Source organism: Chiroxiphia lanceolata, chromosome 7, assembly GCF_009829145.1.
Source record: "Chiroxiphia lanceolata isolate bChiLan1 chromosome 7, bChiLan1.pri, whole genome shotgun sequence".
Classification (NCBI taxonomy): Eukaryota; Metazoa; Chordata; class Aves; order Passeriformes; family Pipridae; genus Chiroxiphia; species Chiroxiphia lanceolata.
Window position 1 is genome coordinate 37,509,368 of NC_045643.1, and position 16,186 is coordinate 37,525,553.

At 44.1% G+C, this 16,186-nt stretch overlaps 2 long non-coding RNA genes across 4 annotated transcripts in view; both read right to left on the reverse strand.

The window, feature by feature from the left end:
- The window catches only part of LOC116789339, a 155,749-nt gene that overhangs the window by 96,064 nt on the left and 43,499 nt on the right, over window positions 1-16,186 (reverse strand). The window lies entirely within an intron of this gene.
- LOC116789340 lies at window positions 7,778-15,284 on the reverse strand. Its single transcript, XR_004357990.1, has 4 exons — window positions 15,153-15,284; window positions 12,929-13,020; window positions 8,970-9,118; window positions 7,778-8,045 (listed from the first exon to the last, which is right to left on the reverse strand). It is a non-coding gene; the product is annotated as an uncharacterized LOC116789340 (long non-coding RNA).

Here is a 16,186-nt window from a genome sequence, read left to right on the forward strand (position 1 = left end):
TCTTGCTCATCCCTCACAGAGACAACCCCAAAAGACCATAAATGTAATTTCTAAGTTTACCAGGTAGTGGAATTTCAGTGCAATAAATACATTTTCACCCCTGTTTTGAACCCCACGGCCAAAGGTTCAGTGATAATGATGAAACCCTATAAAATTCCCCTTCCTTCCCTGCAGGACCATAAAACAGAAAGGATACAAATTCTGGAAAGCAGCATAACAGCATTTTTATTTATCAAAACTAACTACAAACTCATTTTAACTGAATTTTTCAAGGCACAGAGCTCTTCCCAAAGCTTTTTGTCCAGCAGCAGAATCAGCAATTACTTCTAGAGAAGAAATAATTTCCCAAACAGAAATAATTTCTCAAGAAATGTTTAGGGGGAACGGGAAGAGAAAGAGAGAGACCCTTATTTTTTGAACTTAAAACACTGTCCTAAACACAGGGTGTGTTTCACACCCAGGACAGATTTTAGAGCAGAGTTAAATTAAAAATTCTTGGAGTTTTCTAATGGAAATGCTGACAGACCCTAAAATACAGCGACACCCGTGGGTGTCACTGTAATAAAGTGGCATTTAAGGCTTTTTTTTTTTTTCTTTTCTGCTAGACTTTGATTTCTGCAAAGGTCACATTTGAATAAAACTATCAGTAAACCTCATTATCAGCTTTGCCAGAAAGGCACCTTTTTTTTTTTTTTTCTTCATTTTTTCAGCCTGACTTGCAGAGTTTTAAAAGACAAATTATTGTCCCTGTCAAACCTTTCCTCCCGTGTCGTTCTCGATGGAAATCCGGGAGGGCAAAGGGAGGATGAAGGACTTCCCTGGAGCAGAATTCCCTGTGACACAGCACAAGGCAAACCCTCTTGGCTCTCTCCCAAGCCTCTTTTCTCTTTGATTAGATCCCCATGGGGTGCTTAGGAAGCTTAAATACTACACAGGATTTTACAGCAAAAGAAAGCACTGCCAGGGGCTCCACCACCAAAATTCACAATTGGCTTTGCACAAAAACGAACCAGATTCAGATGGGACCTGTCCTTGTTACTGTATCACTGCCTGTACATCACTATTTGTTAATTTATCATGGAAAAGTTATTGAAAGTTTGGTTGAATTACAGGAAAGACTGAGACTTCTGCCTACAATTCAGTTTTCAGTTATGCTCTCAGCTGGAAAAATCAGAGGAATTCAGAATACAGAATTTAGAATTCAGAACCCAGAATATAGAATTTAGAAATTAGAATTTAGAATTCAGAACCCAGAGTTTAGAATTTAGAATTCAGAACCCAGAATATAGAATTTAGAAATTAGAATTTAGAATTCAGAACCCAGAGTTTAGAATTTAGAATTCAGAACCCAGAATTTAGAATTTAGAATTCAGAACCCAGAATTTAGAATTTAGAATTCAGAACCCAGAGTTTAGAATTCAGAATTCAGAATTTAGAATTCAGAATTTAGAATTTAGAATTCAGAACCCAGGCAATTAGGACCCTGAGTTTCTTCTCCCAGCATGTTTTCAACACTTTGGGGAACCGCAAAGAGATTTAACTGCGGTGATGTGGGACTGCTAAAATGAAGATCTGTCCCTGGGTGCCTTATTCCAGAGATATAATCCACAGTCCCCAGCTTCCACAACAGCTAAAGAAGGAGAGAAATATCAGGGAATGATGTCTGGGAGCTGCTGTGCTGGACAGGGAGGATCACAGGGCTTTGGAGGTGTTTAAAAAACAAAACCAAACCAAAAAAAAACCCACACAAAACCCCACCATATAAAACTACAACGTAAATTCTAGTCAGGCTCTGGATTCCATGCTCTGTGTCTTGCTACTTTCCTCACACATCCCTCCTGGGGTTTGATCCTCTTCCTTGGCAGAAGGGAGCTGCTCTTTTCCCACATCCCACGGGAATTCTGCTGAGCAGATCACAGGGGTCAGCTCCCTTCTCCTCCTCCCTCTGCCCTCACACACACACACAGATGGAAGGTGGAGCCCACTAAGGACCAGTGGTCCTTGATGGTGCCAAGATCAGCTCCAGACCAGTGGCCTGAGAGCCAGGAGAGCTCTGTCATAATTAAGGAATCAGCATCTCACTGCATGAGACTCAGAATCTTCTAAAATAAGGATGAGAAACCACCAACAGTCCAGAAATCCCATACAGAAAATCCCTCTCCACTATGGATATAACTGCCAAAAGAGCTGGCTGCCCCATCCCTGGAAGTGTCCAAGGCCAGGCTGGACAGGGCCTGGAGTGACCTGGGCTAGTGGAAGGTGTCCCTGCCCATGGTAAGGGGTGGAAGCAGGTTTTTTAAGGTCCCTCCCAACCCATTCATTCAGGAATTCAATGATCTTCTCCTTATCTCACCCTCTTCCATTAGTTATAGTCCACTAATTATTGGTGGAGGGTTTTAAGCCCTCACACCTATGTTTAAGTTCAACACTGTTTCTATATTTCCTCTGAACGACATAAAAGTAATTTCAAGACAAAAATAATTAACTGTGCTCCTGGAACACGCATCCTTTGCTTCACATACGAAATTTTCTGTGCCTATTTTTTCCTTTGATATCTTTGCTTAAAGGTTCCCCTTTGCAGAGAGGTTCCATCTGCATTAGGCTATTTTTTCTCTTAATTTTTTCTTAATTAACAAACATTTGTCTACAGTGGCTGCGTGTCCTCATTTTCCTATTTCTTGCTTTGCTTTTAATCTGTACCATTTCCTACTTCCTTGCCTGTCCTGGGCTAATTACTGGCTAATGAAGAGCTTGGAACCAACTTTGGAATGGGTTGGAGTCAGGAGAGAGTCACCAGGTCAGCTCCCACCATTCCAGGGCTGGAATCACTAATTCCTGGGTGGAGGCAGCTGATAGAACTCTTGTGGGTTCCAAATAAGATGTTCCACATTGCACTGGGACCACGAGGAGATGGAGAAATCCCACAATGAGCCATCCCACAAAGAACTGCTGGGATTGTGCCCGATGGAGATCCGGGACGCACACAGGAGAGAGGGCTCCTCACAGGGACACACGGAATCATGGAATGGTTTGGGTGGGAAGGGACATTAAAGATCATCTATTCCACCCCCTGCCATGGGCAGGGACACCTTCCACCAGCCCAGGTTGCTCCAACCTGGCCTTGGACACTTCCAGGGATCCAGGGGCAGCCACAGCTTCTCTGCCCAACCTGTGTCAGGGCCTCCCCACCCTCCCAGCCAACAATTCCTTCCCACTATCCCAGCTAACCCTCCTCTCTTCCAGTTTGGATCCGTTCCCCCTTGTCCTGTCACAGCACATGACACACAAGCCCCGGATTTCCCTGTTTTCTGAGAGCCCAACTGCAGCTGATCACCGACATTCCATGATCCCTCCCCCTCTCTCTGAGTGAAGCTCAGCCATTCCATTAAAAGTGCACATCCTTGGGAATGTTTCCTGATTGCTGCTGCAACAGAGCTTTTAATAAATCGCCTCCCAATAGCTGTGAATGTTAATAAAAATAATCAATTCAGCACTTAACACTTCAATCACAGGCCTATTTTTAGCCTATTACTGAGAGCCATGTTATAAACACACAAGTCTGTTGTGTTTGATGCTTTTCTCACAAAACTGGTGCAGCAGCACCAGAAACAAGCAAATAGATTAATTTCACTGTTACTTACTTACTATATCTCAGACAAAAATAATAACAGAGAATCTTTGCCTCCACTGGGTGGGTGTTCAGATATTTAGTGATTATTTGGTTTCTCTTCAGCAGTGATATCCCCTGAATTTAATTTTTTAGGGGATATTTGGAACTATTCACGTGCCTCCAAACCCAGATTGAAGTTTTATTCTATCCTGTCTCACTGTGATTTTTTTTTTCCAGTTTTCCTCCTTGAAAAAAAAAAAATCAAACTGATGTGAGAAAGCCACGAGCTTTTGTTTTCTGGAGGTTTCTCAACTTCTTTGTGCACACATAAATACATGTGTGGCTGTGTCATTTTAATTAGCAGAGCTTAATATTCAGGAAAGCTCAATTGCCTTGTGCAAGGAAATGACTCTTGCAGCAACCATTTATTGTCTCTACATCTTGATTCCGACCAGGAGGTTAATTAGAAACATGTGACTCATTGTACTGGAGACAGGGAGATCTGGACAATCCACAGTTTGTCCAACTGGAGTTCAAGCCAATGTGGGGCTTTTAAGCCTCATATAAGAATTTAAAACATATTCTCTTCCTCAAGGAGCAGCAAATTCTACGCTCAGAACTGTGATTCTGACCAAGCCCTGCAAAGAGCTTTTTGGTCAAAGGCAAATCCCACTTTTGGTTTGAAGTTTGTCGTGAGAAAAATGTAAAACAATCACATGGATTTAAATTTGGCCTTTCGGGACTTATAAAAAAAAGATGGAAAGTGACTTTTTGAGTGGGCAGACAGAGATAGGACAAAGGGGATGGTTTAAAACTGAAAGAGGGGAGATTTAGATCAGGTGTTGGGAAGAATTCCTTGCTGTGAGGGTGGGGAGGCCCTGGCCCAGGTTGCCCAGAGAAGCTGTGGCTGCCCCTGGATCCCTGGAAGTGTCCAAAGCCAGGTTGGAGCAACCTGGGCTGGTGGAAGGTGTCCCTGCCCATGGCAGGGAGTGGAATGAGATGATCCTTAATGTCCCTTCCCATCCAAACATTTTGGGATTCCCTGCATTGATCAGAAGTTTGAGGCACTGCCTTTGTGCCCCTGATTTACCACCTTCTCTTTGCATAATGGACCTGGTCCCTTCTGGCTGCTGAAGCAGAGGCACTCTCCCTGTACACCAGGACTGAGGCCAAAATCCAGAGAGTCTCTGGAGAAAGAAGCAAGATTAATTATTACAGGGATAGTGCCCTCCTCATCTCTGATATATTTTCGTTGATTACCGTAAGTGAACAGCTAAAAACAATTGATACTGATATTTTAACCACTAATGAATAAAACTGCAAGGGAAATAAATTTCAATAACCTTACGCTAGATTAAAAAAAAAAAAAAAAGCCCTTTTTTTTTTGCTCTTAAGCTTGTTTTTGAATGTGCTGAAGCAATGCCTGAAATAACTTTTAGTGCAGCAGAAGGCCCAGAGATTGTGAGCAGTGAAAACCTTCCCAAATTACACACACAGATGTACAAATGCATCCCCACTCTCCCCGTGCCTCGTGGCGTCAGGAGTCTGACTCAGAGCCCTTAAGTGCAGCAAGGTCAATGCCAAGGCTCACTGGTGTGCTCACAGCCTCTCTCCCAGACATTTTAATGTATCTATTAAATTTCTGCTTTATTAACCTGAGCCACGATGCATAGCAATGACCCTCCATCAATTAAAGCAGCCTGGTTCCAGGATTCCTAGACAAAACTAGGAAAGATAAAAGAAGGAGAAAAAAACACCCCAAAAACACCCAATGCATTCACTTATTTTCCAATCTGTTCAGAGCAAGGAATGAGCCTGGCTAAGGATATATATTACACAGGATTTCTGAAGCTTTAGGTATGCAGGAATTTCAGATTCAAGCCTTCAAGCCACAGCAAATGTCCCGTGAGGAAAAAGGGCCCATCGGATAATATCCTTTATTTCTGTCACAGCTGGTCACACTGAATGGTTGGAATAAACTCCCCTGGCTCCCACACACAAAGGCAACGCTCATTAGGATCAAGTCATGGAGTGAGGGATGTTTTCTGTGGGATAAGCTCCTGGAGAAGTGTCACTGGCCTGTGGTTTATCCTGTCTTGTCTCCTTGTGGGCTCGGAGAAGGGCTGGTTCTCTGTCAGGGGTTTGCCCGAGCCTGTTGTTGATCAGCAGAAGGATCTGTGCAGTTTATCTCTGCCCATCTCCCTGTTCCCATTCCCTATCCCCACACAATGAGGACCTCCAGGCTAACTTGGGCAGATTTCTATCCACTGAAGTCATCACTGTGTCCCAATTCCAGAGAGTTTTCCTGCTGGTTGGGGTTGGAAGGCCCAGCCCAGCAGAAGGGCTGAGTTGGGCACAGGACCACATTCCCACCTCTTTTCCCAGAAAGACAAAGCTGCTGCAGGACCTCATCCTGCTTAACCCCTTTTTACCTGCACCAAAAAGGGCAAAAAGTCAGGAAAACTTTGGCTGTACATTTCCTTTGCCATTTACCTTGACTAGGGCTGAGCAAACTCTCGGCCTCAGATTAAAAAATACCAGGAAAGGAGAACTGAGGAGGACCAAAATTGACAGGAAAATCTGGGGATGTGTTTCTTCTCCTCTCCACTTTTTTTTCCCGTGGAAATTTCACCTTTTGCAGTTGCTAGTTTGGCTAAAATAGGAGTTGGACCCGAAAATTCTTTATCCAAAGACCAGGATTGTAAAGAATTTATAATGCAAATTGTGATAATCATCCTTTGGGCATGAGATTTAAAAATCACTCTGTGTTCCTGAATCATTCCTTTCCAGAATTATAGAATCACAGAATCCCAGCATAGTTTGGGTTGGAAGGGACCTTAAAGCTCCTCTTATTCCAACTCCCTGCCACGGAGTGAAGGGAAAAAGGGATGAAAGGACAACAGAGAACAGAAGACAAGAGTTTGTCATGGACAATATTCTCTCTATAAACTTGCACACAGGCCTTGAGAAGTTGAAATTTTGCCCTTTCAAATAAAACCAGCAGTATAATAACATCTGTAACATCTGGAATTATTTATTTATGCATCGTATCTGTTGCTGTTCCTATTTAAAGAACCTCTCTGTAAGTTCAGGAAATGTTGTACATATGCAAAGGTCCCCTGAAAAATGTAAGAAAATCACTTTCCAAGTTATTGGGAAGCTTTCCTGCTGATTTTCCAGCCCCAGGGGTGCATTAGATTTCTGTTTCCCCCAATTCCTTTGCCAACAGTCAATATTCCATCCTCTGTAACTGGTCCAGTGATCCCAGTGTGGTTTCATAACCTATTTCTGCAAGAGGCACTGCAAGGAGGAGTTGGTTTCCCTCAGAATTATTGCATAAGCAACTGTGAAAAATCAACAGTTGTTCATTCTTTACACGTAGAGGAGCTACTTCCAAGAATTATCATGGAAAACCAGAAACTTGGTAGGTAAAGGTAAGGTTGGCACCTCTTGCAGCTCTGAAAGGGACTTTATGGACCATGGAAATGCATGTGGAAAATCCCTAAAGTAAATGTAAGAAATGAATGATGCCTTTATGACAAAACAACTTGGCTGAAACATTTCTTAATAGTCCCACGGTCAAACTACTTCTCCCTCTCACACTTTAATCATGATTTAAAAATAAGATCTAGAGAATCTCAAGCTACAATTTATTTATTTTGTTTAACTTAAAATCATGGAAAAACCATTTTCACAGGCAACAGAGTTTTTGTGTTGCACTTCACGACCACTGCACTTCAGGAACTCGTGCTCTGAGCAGCAGAAAACAATTCCTGACCCTCAGAGAGATGTATTAAAACCACAATTCCCTCCAGATGAAGACAAAACCCTCATTTGAGGAGTTATTAAAAAGAAAATAATACAAAATGGAAAAAAAAAAACCAGTGTTTTCACCATATACCATGAACCAAAACTACACATGGCAAAAAAAACCCACCACCTTTTTTTTTTAATTTAACAAGTGAATCAGAAACAGTCAGACTCAGCACTCTAATTTCCTCATTTCCTATAATTAACTGAGCTTTCAACACCTCTTCTAATTTACTGATGATTATCGTTTTATTCACCAATCTAGATTAGAACATAACTGACATTCTTTGCTACCCACTAGCTCAGAAGTTCTCATCTTTCTGCCTCGAAAGATAACAACCAGTTGTTCTCTGGTGGCTTTATTTTCCTTCCCCTCACCCAGTTCAGGCTGTCACACGTGTTATGGAAACCAGGAATCCTCCAAAACCACCCCAGGTTTGCTTTTCTCTGACCCCCATTTTTCATTTTAATCTAAATTATAGTTCATTTGGCTGTTTTATCAACCTGTTGCTTCTCCCTCTCCTGCAGAGACTGAGCCAATTTTTCGTGCTTTGATAAAGTGCTGACCAAAAAAAAAAGAATTCATGGCACCAGAGCAGGAATTATCCAGGTAATCTCCACAGCTCTTGATGGTGAGAATCGTAAGAATGCAAGAAGAACAGAAGAAATTCATGTTAAAAATAGAAAACAAAGCATTTCTTAGAATTATTCAGACGTTTTGCTTTGCTTTTCAAACACAACAGATTTTATCAGAGTTTCTTTTCTCTGCTTTCAGAAACACACAAAAAAAGGATCTCCTTTTTGTCACCTTTTTTTTTTGTCACCATTTTTTCAGTAGCAGTATCTGGGTGACTGTTCACAGAAACCACCCCCCCCCGAAGTGTGAGAGGTTTTCTGCTCAGATTTCTGCACCACCAGCTCTTTCAATGCCTTTTAATCTCACGGGATCATCGACTGCAAACCAAGAAGATCTTGTCTCACGAGATCCTGACCCAGCCCCTTCCAAATCTGAGCATTCCCACCTCTGCTTTTCCAGCTTCCCTTGGCTGTTTTCACACCTCTGTTCTTCCAGTGATGTTTTCCCAAACGTTTTTTGGGCAACAGAAACCACCTAAAAGCACTGAGGGATGTCTGTACCCTTCTGTACCACAGAATTCCAGGTGGATTAAATCCTGAAGAACTACAACCTGCTCTAACAGGAAACTCCTGAGAAGTAAAAAGCAGATAATTCTCCAAGTTTTTCCACAGATAATCTTCCAAGGAACCTTCACCCACTTTGTCAAAACTGAAGGATGAATTTATGGGCACACATGACATTCCTGGAGAACAGACACTCGGTGCTTTTTTTATTTTTTGACAAGTATCAGATTTCCACTCCCCGGCCCCAGAACAGGTACCAGATGGATTGACTCCTGCAGTGGGAACCCCCCCAAACTCCCTGTTTCCCCCAGGAAATATCTGCAGGAATGATCACAGCTCTATCTCCAACCCCAGCTCCACACACTCACCTGACTCGTTATGAGTCAGATCACTCACTGTTATTTCTCACCTGATTTCACCTGTTCTGCTCCACGTTCCATAGTTCCTGTGTTGTTACCACACACATTCCCTGAACAATTCAAATGCTTTGTAAGAATTCCTGGCAATCAGGGCCAGTGGGGCTGTGGACCCCTCTTTTCCCTCTCTGCTTTAGTTGATCTGTCCCCAGCAGAAATTGGTGTATTAACAACACATTAATGTATTAATGATTTATTTATTTCCCAGCTGCCTGATCTCAGAATTCAGTTCAGCCTTTCCCAAATCTCCCTGTGAACGGATAGGAACAAACTTCAGGTGTTTTAAGGAAGGAATTAACACTCCACGTGGCTCTGCCCTCTCTGCCACAGCCAATACCAACAATTGCAAAGGATATCATCATTAATATCAACCTTTTCTTAAAGACTTCATTCCCAATCAGTGTCTGAGCTGAGTAACTATTTCTGCATAAAATCCCTGCCCTGCAGCCATTCCAGTTGTGTTTTCCTGGGGCTTTGTTCCCCACCTTCCCTGATCCATCCTCACTCCTCATCTCCACTGCCAGCTCCTGTCCACACATTCCCCTGTAATGGAACTCAAAATTACCCTCAGAGTTATTCAGCATCTCTCTCTCTCCCCAAATCTCCCTCTTACCCCCTATTTCCAAGCCTGACTTCCACCTCCAAGCTAGAATTTATCTTCCTTTCCCTTTTTTCCAATATATATTTTATGCTCCTTCTGCTGCTGTTCCTCACGTGTGGTAATGATTTCCTGCAGAACTTGCCCCGGTTCCCTCTTTCAAAGCCCACTTGGAGAGTGTCCTTTGGGTGCTACCTATTTCCAAAACCATTTTAAAATCATTTTAGTGGTTTTGCTTAAAGCACTGCCTTCCAAATGGATCCATTTCATCCCAGTGCTGCCAAGGGTTTCCCTTTTTTTTTACTGGCTTCAGACTTAAATCGTCTCTTAAAACTGAATTGCCGTATCTGGGGGACACTTTTGGCTCAAAATGGGAACAAAACGTTGCAGAACAGGCCATGTTCTGTAACTTCACTCCCCAGGCACTGGAGTTACACAAACACCAGAGAACAGTGAAAAAACATGGGTTTGAGGGGGTTTGTTGGCAGTTTTCTAAGCAGAAATACAAATTTAACGGGAAGTTAAATGATTTTCAGCACCAGAAAGAGATTAAAAGTAAAGCCAGAGAATTCAATTTATGGTTCTTGATATTCATGGAATCCCAAAATGGATTCTGTTGGAAGGGACATTAAAGATGATCCAGTCCCACCCCCTGCCATGGACAGGGACACCTTCCACCAGCCCAGGTTTCTCCAAGCCCCATCCAACCTGGCCTTGGACACTTCCAGGGATCCAGGGGCAGCCACAGCTTCTCTGCCCAACCTGGGACAGGGCCTCTCCACCCTCACAGCTTGGAATTCCTTCCCAATATCCCATCTAACCCTGCCCTCTGGCAGTGGGAAGCCATTCCCTGTGCCCTGTCCTTCCATCCCTTGTCCCAGGTTCCTCTCCAGCTCTCCTGGAGCCCCTTTAGGCCCTGCCAGGGGCTCTCAGCTCTCCCTGGATCCTTCTCTTCTCCAGGTGAACCCCCCCAGCTCTCCCAGCCTGGCTCCAGAGCAGAGGGGCTCCAGCCCTTGGAGCATCTCCATGATCTCCCCTGGACTGGAATCAACAGATCCACATCCTTCTTACGTTGTTCTACTTGTGCTTCTCCAGCTCTTAATAAAATTATTCCTAGGACAGTCCAGCATCCCCTAACTCAGGAGTAACCCAGGAGCTGGTTGGGAGCCTCCTTCTCCAACAGCCTCTGGGGTCACTCCCTCCAGTGTGTAAATTAAATGCATAAAGGAGATGGTGTAAAGCCCAACTTCCCACTGTCCAACTGTGCAAATACCAAAAGGAATCATGGCCTTGATGGGAAAACCAGACCCCCCCCTTCCAGTGATGAGTTTAACAGAGCCCTGTGTGTCCACTGGGAACGTTCTCAGCTTTTTGGGGGGGTGGGATGTTCCACGTGGAGCGTTTCTGCTCCAGGTAATTGCTAATCCCAGTCCCAGGAGGGGTGTAACTCCAGGAACAATAACCAAACAATGCATCCCGTTTATGACTCAAGGAAATCCTTGGCACTGGCAGCACTCTGCTGTATTTACTGATCTGCCAGTGTAAACACATATGTTGCAAGACAGATGGACCTTTCCCCCCAGCTTTCAGCAATGGGTGTCTCATCAGGGAAGGGATTAAGGGAGATCTTAAAATCTTTAAACAAGGTTTGCCGGCCCCGGCCAGCCCCGCACAAAGGCCGGGATTATGGGACACAAAGGGCTGTGCTTCCCGGGAGCAGCCAGGCCACACTAAACAGATCATTCAGCAGTGTTTTAATTACATTACAGAAAAGGGGGTTAACAATAGATTTTGCTATCAACTGCAGCCAGGTGGCTTTGCCAGACAAAATTTTGGCTTCCCCGTGCGCAGAGTGCAGGTCCTGAATTCTCCATGTGCTGAACAACAGTGGGGCTGGGATTTTAAGGAGAACTATTTTTTGCCAAACAACGCCAAAATCAAGTTATTTTGGACACATTTTCTAGGAAAATAGAGGGGAATTTATAAAATGATAGAGTGGGTTTTATAAAACCAGAATCCATGGGGTTGGGGGTTAAATAAAATCCACAACAAGGCACTTAGAAATTTGACAGGGAATAAACTTTTTACTTTAGCCTTTACTTGATCCATCTAATATTTGTGGAATAAAAGTCCATGTTATAATAATCAGCTTCCTTTTTTTAAGTGGGGAGAAAACTCTGATGGGGCAGAACAAACCTGCTCTATAAATAAAAAAAAAAACCCAGATATACCCCTGCAACCTTTTCTAGGATCAGTTTTTCTTCCAAAGAATTGCAGGAGCCACCATAATTCATATTTGTACTTAGAATCCTTTAACCAGAAAGAACATATTTCTCCCTGTTCAGCTAAGGAAGGCTCCACACAAACCTTACCATCACCAACCCTGCTGTAGGACACTGGGAACAGCATTCCCAGGCTCCTGTTTTCATCACTGGCTCCCAGAGGGAACAACATCCAGAATTTTTATTGCTCTTTTTTTTATTTTATTTTAAGGGTTTTTTTTTTTGCTGTGAGCAGACTATCTAGCTAGTTTTAGAGACCAAATTTAAAACTGCATATGGCAGAACCGGAAAACCTCTGTCTTTTTATGGAGTTACAAAAGATTTGCCTCGAGAAGACTGAAATCTGGCAAAGGATAAAAACCCACAAACAGCAAAGTGAAGGTGGAGAGAGGATGAACATACGAATTTTGTCTCCTATTTGAGAATTTATTAATTAATTTTCTTCTGCAAGATTGGCTAAGGGAAAGTGGTGTGTAAATATGTGTGAGAGAAGAGGGAAGAGGAGACAAGGAGGGAGAGAAAAGACGTGAAGGGCAACACGAGAAATCCCTTTTTACAAGTAGTAAAATCCGACAAGAGGAAGAAATCAGTTATTTCCTGGAGGAAAACAAGCTGCTCTGTTCGGTTGAAGGTTCTGGGTTCAGATGAAGGCTCTCTCAGCGAAGATGCTGCACATCCACCCTGAGACCTTGTAACAACAACGTGCCCGAGGATCGCTCCGGGTGCGTCTCCCCCGGGAACCCTCAGAGTTGTTGGGAGATGCTGTTTGTGATCCGACAGGCTCAGAAGCCTCTCCCTCCCTAATTTGTGCTGTCAGGAGCATTTTGAACACTCGTTTTCCTCCAGTCTCCAACAACTTTTGCCCCACGGGCTCAAATCTCAGTTTTTCAGCGCGGTGACTCCCAGAACAGCAAACCTGGGAAAGGTTGGGATAAGGACTGACTGGCTCCTCGTATGTTATGGATGAACACACACCCCTAATGCTACTTAAAAGATTTAACGTCTGATATTCCCCTAATGAGATTAAGGGGACAAAGAATTGAAAACAAGGGATGTTTACAATTACTGGCACCTGAAGAGCAGTGATGTCACATGGAAAAATAAACTTTCCGCCAGAGGTGCATCTCCTGGGCGGTGTAAACGGATCCAGCTCTCGGTTGGCTCCTTGTGAATGTTCCAACACGGGAGTTGAGGACAGAAATTAAGGCAACAAAGGGTGATGGTCAGTTAGGAGACGAGCACACTTAAACGACAATAAAGCTCCACATTTAACTGATAACTGAAAGAAAGGAACGATGAGTAGAAGCATCCCACGCACACGGGCAGCAGGTCACCACTCCAACACCTCCCAGGTCGCAGGATGATGTTTATAAAACTCAACAGAAAATTGGATCACTGTTTTTTCTGGTATTTCTGTTTACTCAGTCGTGTTGTACAAATGTGTACCTGAGTTTCACCCAGAGACACGGCCCTGCCAGCCAGAGCACGAAAGCAGGTCCTTCATCTGTGAGCTCTAAATGTATTTATTTGCTCAGTTTAACATTTCGAGAGCTGGACGTGGATATTATTAATTGGAGCTTGGATCCCAAATGTGAGCATCCCAGAGGATGCAAAACAGAGTCATGGAATCATGGAGTGGTTTGGGTTGGAAGGGACCTTAAAGCCCATCTCATTCCACCCCCTGCCATGGGCAGGGACACCTTCCACTAGCCCAGGTTGGGAATTTTGGGATGAACTTCCCGGCCAGCACAGGGCCTTCAGCACTTTAACACATCCAACCCTCATGGCTCCTGTCCCAGGAGCTCTGCCCAGGGGTTGTGTTCGAGATCCCTCAGGTTTTTAAGGAGGGATGAACATCCCAAAATATCCCTTTACAGGGGAGTGCTCTGTTAGGTTCTCATAAAAAAAAAAACTTAATTACTGCCACATTTTTATAAAGAAGGAGAATGTCACAGCCTTTAGTTATGAGTCTGCTGATGATCCCAAGTGATGGTGCCTGAGAGAATCCCAGGTATTTGAGGGATCTGTGTCAGTTCAACACAGAGATTTGTTTCTGTTTATGGCCATTGAAGGCTCAGACCTCAATTTACTGAGTATTAAAATAAATAAATAAAAACAATGACCCACCCCCTTATTTATTTCTGGAGCTTCGATCCAGGCAGTGCTTATTCTGGAAAACCTCTTATCAGCTTCAAGGAGGTAAAATACTATGATAAAATATGCAGATTTCATTAAGCTAATTTTTATCTAATGCTATCTATGCTTTTAAAAGAGAATGTAGTAAAAATATTGAAGGGGAGGAATCTCCTTTACTTTCTTGTAGATTTTTTTTTAAGTTGAGGAGCTCTGACGTGGTATTTGGAGGCTTCTCCAGGGTTCTGTTTGCACAGCAAACACCACTGTTTTATTCTTCAGATGTTAAGTTTGACTGCCAAAGTAAAATTTACTTTTAAACTTCGTTTTTAATAAAAATATTGAACTGGAGTGTTTGGCAAGCATGAGAAACTAAAAAACCAGCCCATGAGAAAATGGCACCTTTCCCAAAGGGACAAACTCAAATGTGGTCTCCAGAAAACACAAAAACTGCTCTCAAAAGCAGTTTTAAACTACTCTCAAACCAGAGAGTCTTCCAGCTTTTTAATACACATTTTAGCTGCTGTATTTAAAATATTGGTTCACTGATTGTATGGAAACGAAACAGCTCAAACCTTTAAATTAGTCATACTGAGCTTCTACCTGTTAGTGTTGTGTCACAGCACTGATATCTCACAATTCCCTCAAATGAAAATCATGGAATTGTTTGGGTGGGAAGGGACCTTAAAGATCATCTCATCCCACCCCCTGCCACAGGCAGGGACACCTTCCACTAGCCCAGGTTGCTCCAGCCTGGCCTTGGACACTTCCAGGGATCCAGGGGCAGCCACAGCTTCTCTGCCCAACCTGGGACAGGGCCTCCCCACCCTCACAGCCAGCAATTCCTTCTCAGTATCCCATCTATCCCTTCCCTCTGGCAGTGGGAAGCCATTCCCTGTGTCCTGTCCCTCCATCCCTTGTCCCCAGTCCCTCTCCAGCTCTCCTGGAGCCCCTTTAGGCCCTGCAAGGGGCTCTCAGCTCTCCCTGGAGCCTTCTCTTCTCTGGGTGAACCCCCCCAGCTCTCCCAGCCTGGCTCCAGAGCAGAGGGGCTCCAGCCCTTGGAGCATCTCCATGGTCTCCCCTGGACTGAATGTGCTCCAGCAGCTCCACATCCTCATGCTGTTGTTCCCAGGGCTGGAGGCAGCTCTGCAGGGGGGTCTCACCTGAGGGGGCAGAGGGGCAGAATCCCCCCTCCCCTGCTGCCCACGATCCCTGTGGGATCAGCTCAGGGCACGGGGTCCACCAACACCCCCAGGTCCTTCTCCCCAGGGCTGCTCTGCAGATCCCTCTGGATCCCTGCCTTCCCTCTGGATCCATGCCTTCCCTCTGGATCCCTGCCTTCCCTCTGGATCCACGCCTTCCCTCTGGATCCCTGCCTTCCCTCTGGATCCATGCCTCCCCTCTGGATCCACGCCTTCCCTCCAGTGTGTGTGACTTCACACCCGGGGAGATTTTGGCTGCCTGGCCATGGGCTGTGGGTTTCCAGCCCCTCCTGAGCCTCCCCAGTGCTGTCCCCAGTAGCAGGTCCCACCTGGAAACACCTTTTCCAGGCAGCTCTGCCCGTCCCTGCCCCGGGAGAAAAGTCTGGGCATAAAAACGTCCTCCCAAAAGGCAGAGAGAGCTCTGGAATGCAAACAGAAAACGGCAGATGTGCTTCAAAGTTCAGAGCTGCCATCCTGCCACTTGCCCTTTCCCTAATCCAGCGCAGTCAGGACCTCTCACTGTGTTAATGTTTCCTTCCCAGAATCATTATAATGAACAACCTTTATAAATAATACATTTCCTCTGCTTCCTTTTGTTCTGCAGGGACAATTCCTTCTCATAAAACATCACACATGACAGAAGAGAACCATGATTTTGAAAGATTTAGAAATGTTCGAGCATCAGATGGAGGTTTTTTTCATACAATAATGTGGGGGTTTTTGTATTTAATTTAAATACTTAGCACAGTGCCCTTTTGTTCTAAAATACCCCTGCTGTACACACTAAAAAATTACTGGTCTCAAGCTTGTCTCTTTTATATTCTTTCTGTCAACAAGGAGTCACATTTTGCCTCTTCTTTCATGGAGCCATTGCAGGAAATGTCATTATTCTCTAGTCATAGCCCACAACTTCATTATCATTGTCAGCCTTAAATATTTATCTCTAGAATTTTCCTTCACTTTGGTGGTACAGAAAGACCTGGAGGGCTGAAGAT